We start from the raw sequence: 11,510 nt of genomic DNA on the forward strand, positions 1-11,510 counted from the left end.
AGAGACCCGCCATACACCTCTTTCTCTGGACAGGCGCCTGGTTTCTGACGCAGTCACTAGGAGTCCAAGCAACTCACTTCACGTCTCCTCCTCCTGCCAACCGCCCGTAGCCCTAGGCAGTCACTCCGAGTCCAAGTGACCCACCCTGTTCCTCCTCCTCCTCCGGGGGTACACCCCAGGTGTTCAGGAGCGGTCGCTCGGAGATCAAGTGACCCACCGTGCTCCTCCTCCAGGCAGGCCACCGGTGTTCAGGAGCGGTCGCTTTGAGTCCAAACAACTCACCACTCACCTCCTCCTCTGGCAACCACCTGTGGCTCTGATGCAGTCACTCCTAGACCAAGCGACCTGCCGCACTTCTCCTCTTCCTCCGGGCAACCCCCCGGTGTTCACAAGCGATCGCTCTGAGTCCAAACAGCTCGCCACGCTGCTCCTCCTCAGGCAGCCGCCCGGAGCCCCAGTGGTTGCTCCGAGTCCAAGCGCTGTGCTGAGCCGCCTCCTCTACGATGATCCCAGTTGTCTGTGTTTACCGCTTCAGCGGGGGGAGGGTCGTCTTGCCGAGCAACTCTACTTCACAAAGTTCCGTGCGTTCCGGGGCTACTGCCCCATCTGGGCCGCCTCCCCAATGGGAGAGACTCACCCGGCGGCTTTGAGTTGGTCCCAAGTCTCTCACTATCTCCTCTTTTGAATCCTGTGTCCTGGAGCAACATGAAATGCAGCCGCCCTCTAGTCCGCCATCTTGAAAACCCCCACTTATGAGTTCTAAAAAAATATGGAACGCTTCACGAATTTGCGTGTCATCCTTGCACAGGGGCCATGCTAATAATCTCTGTATCATTCCAATTTTAGTATATGTGCTGCCAAAGGGAGCACAGTACTTATTTTTTTAATGATGTGTTCTTGTCCTGCATATAATCCCTTCATTGGAAACTGACTAGAAAGAAATAAAATTATATAGATTTCTTATCTTGGTAAGAGACAAATTATATAGAGCATATCTTTCCTTTCTTGCTGAAGTTTGGAATAAACCTTGGAATAAATTCATGGATTCTTTTCCCTGTTCCTGGCAAAATTATATTCTGAGCATTTTCACTTGCTTATCAAATTCTCATTAGTGAATGGCCTATTGATTGATAGTCAGTAAAATGGTATTATATTTCAGTTCAATTTAACAGCCTGGAGTAATATTGTGGAACCTGTCATCATTCTCTCTCTCTTTTTTTTTTTTTTTTTGGTACTTAACCACTGAGCCACATCCCCAGACCTTTTTATTTTTTGAGACAGGGTCTCATTAAGTTGCTTAGGGCCTCGCCAAATTTCTGCAGCTGGCTTGGAACTTGCCATCCTCCTCTCTCAGTCTCCTGAGTCACTGGGATTACAGGTATGTGCTATTATGCCTGGCTCACTATTCTCTTTCATTGTTTCTGCAGGTGAGTCAGCTTTAAAGTGAGGGAAAGAAAAGCCATTTAGCTTCTCCATTCTATATAAATGCATGGTTCTTGAGAGCTTGTTGAAATGCAAGATGAATGGCCCCAACCTTGTTTCTGGGACCTGCATTTTAGGAAGCCTGACTTAAGCCAATGCTGATTTCTTTGCACTTTTCAGTTGTGACGATAACAGGACTCACCAGATCCTAGCTTGGCTTGATGAAATTTGCACTTACTTTTAGTAGGTTAAACAATGGTTTATAGCTACTTTATGTTAAGAGAAATACTTTTTCTGCCTCAAGAAAAATTACTAACCCAGAAGTGTAGAAAATAAAGGGCCATTGACCAAATTTAGGGGCACATATAAAAAAATGGGTGTCTGTGTTAAACACTGAATAAGAGCTGGGAAGACAAGCAGTGAGACCAGTTTTGCCACTTTCGAACTGAGTGACCTCTAAATTCTGTTTTCTCATCTGTAAAATGGGGGCAAATACGCTTTCTTGCTAGGTTTAAAGAAGGCAACATGCATACACAAACACTAGAAATGTTAGTAACACCAATAAATGTTAGCAGTATTTCCCAAGGGAATATAAAATCCCAAAATGTCTAAAATGGTCAGTGCTGCTGTTCATATATGCTCATTAGAGCCCACTAAAAAATTAGAGCATAAGTTTTTGAGTTATAGAGTCCTACCCTATTGTTATTGCTATAAAAGGTAAGGTGAGGTCAGTCCAGAAGGAGAGATTTCCAAAGGACTATCTTACAAGTTATCCTTCAGTCTCTTATAGAAAATTCGGACTGAGGAGCTTTGTATTCTAAAATATGAAGAAAATAACCCCATCAAATTGCTGTCAGTAGAATTCTGCATGCTTTTTAAGTTAATAATTTGCAGTTTTGCTTTATTATTATTAAAACATGAACAACTTTGAATTTTTTAGGGCATGTTAGGATGCAAGAGCTAAAAGGAAATGAGAGATCATCTAGTTTAATATTTTCATTTTACAGATGAGGAATCTATGGGCCTAAGAGGTTAAGTGAATAATTTGCCAGAAGGTACATAACCACAAATTTAATTTCTACTGGACTTGCTGTCTAAAACTCAGAAAGAATGGCTTATGATGAACTATTCTAAAACTGCAATTATTTTAGTCTCCTGTGACATGTAATTGGTTTATAGCCAAACACTCTATGTAGAATGTAAATTCATTTAGTTTCCTAGGGTTACATTATGAAACATATTTATCTTGAGGTAATCATCATGAAGGTGCATGGAATAAAGTTAGCCATTTATTTTAGTGTATGACAGAAATTACTTTTAAACAGGCAACATATACTTTGCAGGTCAAAATGATCATGGTTTAACCTATGATATGGAATATCAGAACTTCAATTGTCCCATTTTTCCATGTGTGGAAGCAGACCCTAAAGTACTTTTTGAGAAAAATCTTGACCCCCCCTTCTCCAATACTCCTTTTTGAAGAGATACAATGACTTTCTAAATGGATTTCAGTTATTTCTGGTAAAAAGAATTTTAACTCATTTTCTACATGATTGATTAAAGTGTAGGAATCTGTACTTCATATGCTCACTGCGAATCTTAACCTCTAGCCGAGAGCAGTGGCAAACACCTGTAATCCTAGTTACTAGGGAGGTTGAGGCATGAGGATTGAAAGTTGGAGGTCAGCTTCAGCAACTTAATGAGACCCTGTCTCAAAACAAAAATAAAAAGGGCTAGGGATGTAGCTTAGTGGTAATGCAGCCCTGGGTTCAATCCCCAGTACTTTAAAACCAAACCAAACCTCAGCAAACCAAAACAAAAAAATCAACCTCAAACCTCAGCTACCAAACTCTTGCAAAAAGTTTTCTTATGAAAAATATATATGGAATGTTGCTTGAAGACTGTGTAGTCCATTCATTACTTTAAGAATTTTAATAGGGGTGATAATAGGAGCCAGAAATTGTTAAGTAGTTATGCTAGTTACTAAATCAAGTCCTTACATGTAGTTTTGTTTAATACTTACAACTGGTAGTTCACCCTCTTCTGCATTCATCAGATCACCCAAGTTTTTGTTAAAACACAAATTGCTGTGCCCCATTCCTAGGGCTTCTGATTCAGTAGGGACCTGCAAATTTGCATTTGTAATAAATTCCTGTGTGAAAATGACGCTCCTGGTTTGAGAACTACTTTTTGCTACAATCCTAGGAGTAAGACATTTTAATTTATATTTTATAGATGAAGAAACAGGATTGAGACTATGTAATTTGTTCAACACACAGTTAATAGGTGGTAGAGATTTGATTCTTTAGTCAATAGTCTTAATTTCTGAATAGGATTCTGTCTGCACAGAATAGTAATATTTTGTAGCAACAGCAATAGGGTAGGACTCTATAACTCCTAATATTCCAAATATATTAAAACTTGGATGTTGGGAGATGGTCATAATCAAAGCCAGAGTGTTGGACAGTAATATGCCCCTAAGAACTTAAGGTAGGAATGGACTAGATGTTGAGCAGTTTGTCACTTAAGACTATGGGGCAAAGGAGAGCCTTGATGCTGGGTTGCAGTGTTCACCAGTGGAATTTTTCTTCACCAGTTGTCCTGGTGAGGGATTTCTCCTGGGAGCATTGACTGCATAAATATAAATTTTAAGAGCTCTGTGCTTAGAGTTGTGCTGAGACCCTGATTGAGTGTAGTAGGGAAAGAAGAAATGCCTCTCATCATGCCTTGGTGCTCTGATTTGTCTTTAGTAGCAGGGAGCAGGCACTGGAAGTTACATGAACTGAAGGGGAGGGCTGGTCAGGGGTCAGCAAGAAGCTGTGTCTGGGAAAGTTCCCTGTTATTATGAGTTTGCCTAGGAGTGTGAGATTGGGTACAGAGTCCCTTCTCCACCAGCAGGTGGGATTCATTTGTGGACACAACAAAGTGTCTCTGGAGTCTCAGAAATATTCAGGGAAGAGAAACTTCCACTTCCTGATGATGATATGACCCAAAAAGACTCAAGAGTCAGTGTGTTTCAGGGTGTTAATGTGAATTATTTTGTGCTCACTTATATCCTGTTTTCTGAAAACGTAATCCAGCAGTCATATTAAAACTTAAATTCTTCAGTGAGAGCAAGAACTCTGGCCTAACTCTGCCTTTGTTTTTTGATGATGTCCTCAGTGCCACCATTTGAGTGGTCATCTCCTGAGCAATCCTGGTTTCTGTGCATGAATGGTCAATTTGATCACACTTCCTTGTCTCCTAGAAATCTGACACACATTTGTTATTCACAAACAGTAACTGAGCAGAATCTTCTATTATATATTTTTCAACTATTGTGAACTTTTACCTTTATGTATTGTGTTGTTTGCCTTTTATCCTGTTAGGCAGTAAACATTTTTAAAAGAAGGAAGTTGGAATATGACAGACATGGAAAAATGGAAAGGTGGAAAAGCAGAGGAGAGAGGAAGGATATTGAACTCTTTTATAGAGGATATCTACACAGAAAACCTTCAAAATGGAAACATCCAATCCTGGATTACTTGAGATTACATATCCTAAGTTTGAAGTATACATGAAACTAGTAAGTCTGTTTTGTAATCAATTATTGTTTTTGCAAAGTACAAGTCAGTGATGAGCACTGTAAAATTAACCAATGTGAAATAATAATGCTGATAAGATTGTGAGGTTTACTCTCCAAGAAAAGTATTTATATATTGTCTATGATATTGCTGTCCAAAAGGTCAGTGTTTGTTAGGGCAAATACAGGTAGTAGCATCAGAAATGAATCATTAATAGATTTCTTATAGAAATTAGAAAACTGCCAACAGCTATGAATTTGCTGAAACTTATTTTTAATGTACTAGGTGGTAGGGGATACAAAGTCCCTGTTATTGAGTTCAGCTTAGTAAGTGTAATTCAGGTAATAAATACCACAGTTGTGCATTAACAGAAGATCCCTCTGAGTTTACTCTTGACAAATGAGTAAAGGGTTTTTAGGTGGAGAAGAAAGTATACACAAAAGGCAAGAAAGCATCAAAGTGCATAGTTGTTGGGAACTATATATTATCCCTTGAGTTTTGGAAAACTTAAAATGAGACTAGGCAGAAACATGCCCTAAGCCTTTGTCAGTAGGCCCTCAGAGAAAGCTCTTAGAACAGCAGTTTTTCTTTTTACTTCTCTAAACATCATTTGTCCAGTTCTCATAAACCTGAAGTCTTGTGAATAGCCTCCCTTCCTTACAATCTCCTTAGGTTCTCTGACTCCTCACTGCTGAGTAGTTTGAGTCATAATAAACAAACCAGATGCTAATTTAAATTTACTGGTGTTCATCCAAATGTTAAAATAAGTTGGTCTCTGGAGCTTTGCTATAATTACTGAAGCCATCACCCTGGGACTCTGACCTTTTTAGAATTCCCATACTTCTCATGGACAAATTGATTCCAGAGATGCTATTGGAACTTACTGAGTCCTCTACATCAGTCTCTCACAGGTACAGGTCCTGTTTTCCAAGTACAAAGATCAGCTGTGGGCCAAGGCTGGGGCAGTTTTAGTCAGGGGGGGAAGTATGGCATGGTTGACATGCTTCCTCAACATTTAAAAATACCATTACCACTTTGACACACTGCTATAAAAGCAAACTAAATCTTTAACCAATCTTCCACTGGACAACTTGGAGGATCTGGTTAGATTACTTGAATACCTGACAGAAGAAATGAGACAGATGCTAAGAACTCATTTTGTACTGCAGGATGTAAAAGGCAATGCCCATTTATTGTGACTGCTTTCAAGAAAGATTTGACACTGATATGAACTCCACACAGGTTGACAACAGCAACCACTCTAATACACTTATTTGGAAATCTTAATAAGTCATTCATTCTGTACCAGGTACCAGTTGCTTTGTTAAAAGATGGTTAATCCTTTCAAATGTACCAGGTAGGTTTATATTCTCCTTCTGGAGATGAACAAGAAGGCCCAAAGAGGTTTACTGATTGACATAAGGCAGGCAGCCAAGTGGGAGAGCCAGTGCTCTGCCTTCCTTCCAGAGTCCTACTTTCAGAGAGCCATGCTCTCTGAAACCATCATCAGTAAGCCTGCATCAAAGCTACCACAAAATTCCCCTCTACCTAAGGTTATTCGTCTACCACATCTAAGCAAAAATGAGAAAGGTGATAATGCTTCTAAGAGGCTGAGTAAAAACAAGAAGCAGTATTACAAGCATTTCCAAAGTATCACAAAAATATGACAGAAAGGAGAACAAATGTGGAGTCAGAAAAATTAAGACTGACATTTGTTTTAATTTTGCTGGGTCTTTTTATCTACATTTTACTCTTTATATTGGTACTGAGGATTGAACCCAGGGGCATTTAACCACTGAGCCACATTCCCCAGCCCTTTTTTATATTTTATTTAGAGACAGAGTCTTGCGAGTTGCTGAGGATGGCTCTTTACTCTCGATCTTCCTGCCTCAGCTCCAGAGCCACTAGGATTATAGGTGCCACTGTGCCAGTTATACTTTTAAACTAAACACTTTTAAGAAGTCAGTTGGAAGTACTCCAAAACAAAAACAAAAACAAAAACCAAGACCCTCTTGCCCCTAAATCCATAGCATTCTTTTATAAACTGGCATACTTTCTTCACTAGCAATTTCACTTCAAAGTATTCATCTTAAGGAAATAATTAGAAGCACACAAAAGATTTTAGCAACACAATGTTCTTTAATTTATTAGTGAAAAACTGGAAACCTAAAAATTCAACAGTTTAATAAAATGTGGCACATATGATGAAATATCATGCAGCCATTTAAAAAGATGTAGAAATATATATGACATAGTAAGATAGTCATGGTAATGTTGAGTGAAAAGGTTACAAAATGGCATGTACAACTTGATCCCATTAAAAATATCTAAAAATGCAACAGAGTCTGGAAGTCCATATACATAAATAACAGTGGTTCACTCCCTGGATGGTTTAATTTTATTAAAACTGTATATTTTTTTTTTGCCAATATGGCTGACATTTATTATTTAAAAAAAAAAAAAAAAAGCACTAACAATTCTTAAAAAAAGTCTCCCTTAAAGTAGGAATGAGAGAGAGAGCTTAGCAACCTGAGGCTCAGGGATATACATGTTTGTCCAATACTGCTTTAATGGTTTGTCAGGGTGTTTTGATGTAAGACACCAATTAAAAGGCACTGTGCTGAGTGGAAATGTGTGTGGTGGTAGTGCTCGTCTTTCTTTAGACTGAGGGATCCTTATTTCTAGAAACCTTCCACAGCACCCAGGTGCTGGCATTCTAAACATCATTTCCCTGGCACTAAACATGGCCTTATACTTTATACCCACCCACCTGTAACATACACCAGTAAGGTTCCTGTACCCTTCAGAGTAATGATGGTAAGTGTTAAAAGACAGACAAAAGTTTTCAAGTGAGGTCAGATAGTAGGCCTGAAGTTTCTGAAAGGCAAGTTCTACTGCAGTGGTTCTCAAACTTGAGACTGCAGGAGAATCACTCAAATGGCATGTGATAACAGACTGCTGGGTCCCACCCCCAGAGTTTGAATCAGCAGGTCTTGGAGAAGGTTTAGGAATTTCCATTTTTTCTTTCATTCAACAAATATTTATTGAGTACATACTATCAACTAGGTTTTATGCTAAGAGGAATTTTGATCAAAAGAATTAGTGTTTATTTCAGAAAGCCTACATTCTAGAGTAACAGAATACTAAGCAAATAAATTATAAAAATAACTAAATTAGTGTTGTAACACAGTAAAAAAGATGAGATTTAGTTTTGTCTTAATAGTTAAAAAACTACCACAAAGACGACTAGTTTTAAAGGATCTTGAAGACAAAAGTATAAATATAAGAATATTTGAAAATGATAATTAGCATTTTAAACAAATTTCTAGGCAATGCTGATACTGCTGATCTGGATGTACACTTTGATAACCACTGCTCTACTGAATATACTTCCTAATTAGGATACTGTGGGAAAAAGGGAAGGTGTGGTTACAGAAATTGTTCCTACCTTTAGAGTCTCACCATGAGGCAGGAGTCATTTAACCATCTGGAGAATGGGTTAAGGTGAAGTTGGCTGTGAAGTCATCTGACCATTATGGCTCCTCACTCAGGCTTGAAGGGCAACTAAGGCAATATGCTTCAAAATTTCAGGGTTTGGGAGACAGGGAAGGGATTTTTTCAGGAATCCCATCAACAAACATGGAGGTAAGCGGGACCTCTCTGGGTAAGCAAGTGTTATTGCTTGTCCTGCCCTTCATCTTTTACAGTGTATCTCAGAAATGTCCTCCCAACAGCAGTTTCCTTTGTTCTGGTGAAGGATAACAGCAGACTAAGAGATGGGCTCATCAGGTAACCTGGTCCCAGGTTTTTCATTTCCCATGTTGCCCAGAGTGAGGTATATTCCCATTTTTAGGACTTCATCTCCTATGATATGAATTTTTTTTGATTAGCACCATAAAACAGTTTTAACACTAACCTTGTAGGGTGAGATTACCTTGAGAATAAAGGTAGATACAATCCAATCACCTTTCCTCTTGGTAACAGAGACTACAAATATTTCCAAGTTTATTATTTCATTCATATGTGCATTTTCCACATATTACTGTACTTTTGGATTAAGCTCAGGGGCACAGAGCTTGGGATTGAACCCAGGACCTCTCACATGCAAAGCAAGAGCTTTGCCACTAAGCTGAATCCCTAGCCTCTGAATTACATAATGAAACAACAGGTTCCCCAACCTTTTCTTCCATGTCTAAGAACATTCTTGGGCTATTGCTTGAGAAAAAACCCCCAAACCTATGATTTTAAATAAGCCAGAACCAAAATGAAACAAAAAACTCCAACCAAAAAAACCCCCAACCAAATAAAACCCTACTAAAATGAAAAGCAATAAACGTAAGAACAAGCCTACATATTATGCTGTGTTAGTGGAAGTGAAAGGTACAAGATGCCTTTGAATGTATCAAAACTATAATAAACCAATAGTATATAGGAGCCTTCAATAATCAATATTCACCTGATAGAAAGCAGAAGCTTTTGATAATTTACACTGACTGTGGTTGGGTTAAACCTAGGTCTGATTTAAAGAGGTGGAGAATGAAAATGATAGGGGGTAAGCAAAGCATGGATTTAGGAGGTTCCTCTTGTACAGTCATAAATAAGGCCCATAGTCTGGGTAGGACAGGAAGCTATGGGGACAATAAGAGGAAACTGACATTTATACAATGTATCTACTATGTGTCAAGACTTTCCCTAAAAATCACCTGATATAACCTTTTTTTCTCTTTTTTGTACTGGGGATTGAACCTAGGGGCAATTAACCACTGAGCTACATTCCCAGCCCTTTTTAAAATATTTTATTAGAGATAGGGTCTCAATGAGTTGCTTAGGGCCTCGATAAGTTGCTGAGCCTGGCTTTGAACTTGCTGACATAACATTTGCTGTATAATCTCACAACAACCCTAAGGTGGCATAATTATTATCCTCATTTCATTCAAGAAAGGGCAGTTACATATGTCTATAAGTTGAAGCTCAGTCTGTGAGGAAGGCTGGATATAAACCCAGGATTATTTCACTCCTTTACTTATATTTTTTTCCTTCATTACTCTACTTCCCATAAACCTAATTTAAAGTTGCTTTTAAGTTGACCTGAATTTTTGTTATGATCTTTCAAAACCTAAATCTAGACTTGCGTAACAGATGGTACTCTAGGCTATAAAACTTCCTCTCTGAGGGAGAAAAAAAGCATCACTTTTTCAATCTACAAAAAACTAACCAGTTTGAGCAGCTTTTGGGGTTACGTATGGCAATTCACGGTGAGTCAAAGTATCCTGTACAACTGCAAAACTGCATAGGAATCTGTCTCGTAGCACAGAAATAAAAGGGCAACAGCTACAGTTAAACTTTGTACTGAACTAAATTAACCTTCTTCCCAAACTTCTATTAGGAGCTCTTAACACCAAATAATATTTTAAATGGTGTTTTTTTATTCTTTTTTAAAACTACCAAAATATCATTTTGATAGATTAACATGCTCTGAATAAATGTACAATTTTGCACTTCGTGTTTCAAGGCAGACGGAACTACTTATGCTGTGTTGGCTCTTAGCCTGACATATCTTTTTTTCCTTCTACCTTATAACACTACTTCTCCAAAGCATTTCTTCTCATTTTGCAATTCTCAATCAGGTAGCCCCTATTTCATTCATCATTAACACTAACCCTATTATAAGACAAATTCTTTATTTTTCTGTATCCTCTACTGTTCTTTAAGCTCTGCAGAGGAAAGGACTGTGTGCAAAATCTAGATGGTAGTGTCCCCAATTGATCAACATAGTACCTGGCCCTCAATAAATGTTTGCTGAATGAATGAATGAGAACAGAAGTCCTAACACAGAAAAAAATTCCAACATGCTGATTTATAGGAATTGCTATTTGACAGCACTGGTCCAAATAGTAATTCTCTGGTTCCAAATGTGTTACTAATAATTTTAATAGTGTGTGCTTCAAAACCAGAGATCCTAGCCAAGATAATCTATGTTCATTAATAAATCTTCAAAGTGTTAAGCCCAGAATAACCAAAAGTTTGTTTGTATATAATTTACTCAACAATGAACACAGCTGCACTAATCCATATTTTTACTCACATTTGCTTGTTCAATAACTAATCCTCTTTACTGAATTATGTTCTTAATGAATCCAATTCTGATTATGTATTAAATTGTGGCAATCAAATGATATTTTTAGTAAACTCAATTTGTCCCAAATGTCTTAGAACTCTATAACTATATCAGAGAAATATAGTCATGCTTTTCAAGGACTAGTTGTTTTTAAATTTAAAAGAAACAATTCAATAGTATTCAAACAGAAAATAATAACCCATTAAAACATAGTAGTGAAGTAATCTGATTTCTGTTGGGCAACGAGGTAAAAATGGTATAATTGCATTTGTCTATGGGAACATTCAAAAACATATTCTTCACAGAAGAGTTGTTATCTGATAACTCTTTTTCAAATCAAAAGTTGAAAATTAATTTTAACCTAATTCTTTGGCTATTAATTATACCTAATAAATGAGTCACTGATA

At 37.9% G+C, this 11,510-nt stretch overlaps 1 non-coding gene across 1 annotated transcript; it reads right to left on the reverse strand.

The window, feature by feature from the left end:
- Nucleotides 1–763: 763 nt before the first annotated feature.
- On the reverse strand, nucleotides 764–870 carry LOC124968133 (U6 spliceosomal RNA). Its single transcript, XR_007105638.1, has one exon. It is a non-coding gene; the product is annotated as a U6 spliceosomal RNA (small nuclear RNA).
- Nucleotides 871–11,510: the final 10,640 nt, after the last annotated feature.

This window comes from Sciurus carolinensis, chromosome 1, assembly GCF_902686445.1.
Source record: "Sciurus carolinensis chromosome 1, mSciCar1.2, whole genome shotgun sequence".
NCBI lineage: Eukaryota > Metazoa > Chordata > Mammalia > Rodentia > Sciuridae > Sciurus > Sciurus carolinensis.